A 2,794-nucleotide genomic window follows, 5' to 3' on the forward strand; every position below is an offset into this window, starting at 1 on the left:
TATTCCGATTTTAACACGATTAAGACAATACTCTGATTAAGAATCTACCATGTAAACAGAGATTTTTGATTACCTTAATCTGGCTAAAGTCATAGTCGAAGTAAACACAATTCGAATGAAGACATGTGGAGTATTCCTATTTTAGTCGCATTACTGAAGTGCAGTATAGACATGTACACACCTTAATCACATTATTACCATCGTGTAGGACTTTTCGCCACATTTTGCGACAGGATACACACAACAGTGGTCAACCGTTTGAGAGGCAAACAACAGAGCTTCAACACCGCCGTCGTCTGTTTTCACGTACAAATAATTAACTGCACTTGAAGCTTTCAGTAAATTAAAAATGAAACACCCAAAACTGTACTTGGCATCATAACGGAGACGAACTATATGTTTATACGTGAAATTCTGGAGGGGACGCGAGGGGACGTCGGATGGCGTCGCGTGGTGACGTAATGACGTGTGCCATTAATCGATCTATGTACTATAACATGTAAAATGGGAACATGAAAGGAATATTCTAAAAGCAACTCATGTAAACACCTTAATCGTAATATTGTCTTATTCAGAATAAGGTAAATAATTAGATTACTGATGTCCATGTAAACGTAGTCACTGTTAGCATTTGTAGCAGGCCATGGCGAACCTTTTAGAGCTCCCAAAAGTGATGGTTTACAAATGGCATGCTTGGTGTTGTTTATATTGTAGCCGCAGCAGAACTAAATACAATGCAATTTGCAGGAAACGTGCTGTAAATTCACCAACCCAATTAAATTGGACCGTATTACAAGCTGCTGGTGAAACCGGAGCCTTATTTTAAGGCGCTCATTAATCAATGCCAAACCCCAGGGCTCACAGCAGCCCGGCTGATGCAGGACATGTAATTAACTCTTTAAACACAGGGAATAAAAATCAGGCCTGATTGCAGATACCAGTTATCCTTCCTGAGGGACGCAGACCATTAGCTTCCTAATGGGTCTTGCCCCGCAGAGGCTTAAACCATCAGCGGAACTGGCTCCGATCCAAACCGCAGGCCTCGTTACGCCGCGGGAAACGAAGAATCATGCGTACGCTCCTTTAGTGCAATTTTTTTTAATAACCATCATCTGAAGATGATTGGCGTCTCCATGACCTCCGTTAATAAATTGAGGTTGTGGAATTCCAGCGGCATCCTGTTGGTAGAACACTAGGTCATAAGAGTCAAAAATTAGCTAGTTGGGTTGTTTTGAGTAGCGTTGCCATCTACAATTAAGTTTTGGTACCAGGGAAAACTCATTTGGTGCTGGTTGTGCCAGCAGCAGTTGATGAGATAAGCAGGCGCGTATGTGGTTAAAGAGCAGTTTTGTTGCACTGTGCAAGGAAACATAATGTAGAATGACACGGTGAGGAGAGCGAGCGAGAGAGAAATGCTTAACCGTAAAATAGCCTGCGCCGTTCATTTGAGTAATCAGTTGCGGGATGCGAGTTTAATAGCCTTTAATGGTCTGTTTCCTGATATCAACTCCAATCCGTGGACAAAGTGCTCAGCCATTCATGAGCTTAGAAAAACACATTTTCTGAAAATGGCTCCATTCGTACCTTGCCCATGTTCCTTAATGAAATGGAAAAGTTAAAAAAAAGAAGTGGAACCACAGAGGGAAACAGTTGTACTCTTCTTGTTCATTAGCGTAAAGAGAAAACAAACTGCAGAACAAATTAGCGCTAACCTTAATTTCTACTTTTACAGGAGTAGCTCTATAAAAGGAGCTCGGAGGAGACGCGGCTGCTTTTAGAAGCGAGCGGTCGCATTTTTAAATCTTTGGGTTGGTTTTGGCAGTGCTCTCGTTAAAACGACCTTTGTGTTTCTCATTATGCTGCTCATACGGAAGAAGTTAGCAGCTCAAACCCTGTTAGCAGAATGCTAATCACTGTGACAGCCAAGACTGAATGCAGTCCAGGTGAGAGTGGAATTCACAACCAAGAGGTAAACACCAAACACAATTGGAGGCAGACCTCGGAGGTCAAATGCTAAGCTCTTTTATCCAAGGTCTCTGCATGTAAAATGTTTACAGCGTCTCTGGTTAAGTGATCCACACCTGTGAGGCCACAGAACACATGACCTTTAATGGCGTTACTGCTGGTAGCATCGTGTAAAGCTAACGCTAGTTACAAATGTTAAGAACCCTCATCCAGCATTAGCATGCGATCTTCTGCAGCTTTAAGAGTTTGGTGTTCATTTTTTCATTTTGTGTGTGTTTTATGTTTTTAGTCCTAGTTTTTGTCTTTTTCATCATATTCAATAATTTTAGTTTTTACAAAAAAAGATTCTATATTAAAATATTTATATATAAAAATGCAAATTATGCACATACATTTTGTGTGTAGTGTTGGGGAAAGTTACTTTTAAAAGTAATGCATAACAATATTGCGCTACTCCCTAAAAAAGTAACTAATTGCATTACTTAGTTACTTTTTATGGAAAGTAATGCGTTGCGTTACTTTTACGTTACTTTTTCTCATTTGGGCTGGGCTTGCTAATTTGTTTTTAATATAAACATTTCTATTTTTGGCAAATGTAAATGTTTCACACCAGAAGTTTTGCTTATTATTATGGCTGAATTGGATCATCGAAGGTCGGCAGCAAAGATATTGATTAATAAAATGGGATTAAATGCATAAAAGATATTTGTGTTATTTAATACATTTAATTATTGCAGGTTTGCATTGCACTGTTTTCATTCATTTTGAGGAATACTGAATCTGTTTTTGTGCAAGTGAGATGAGTAAATGCATGTTCACATTTAGTCTA

This window comes from Sinocyclocheilus rhinocerous, unplaced genomic scaffold (assembly GCF_001515625.1).
Source record: "Sinocyclocheilus rhinocerous isolate Xijiao unplaced genomic scaffold, SAMN03320098_v1.1 scaffold1605, whole genome shotgun sequence".
NCBI lineage: Eukaryota > Metazoa > Chordata > Actinopteri > Cypriniformes > Cyprinidae > Sinocyclocheilus > Sinocyclocheilus rhinocerous.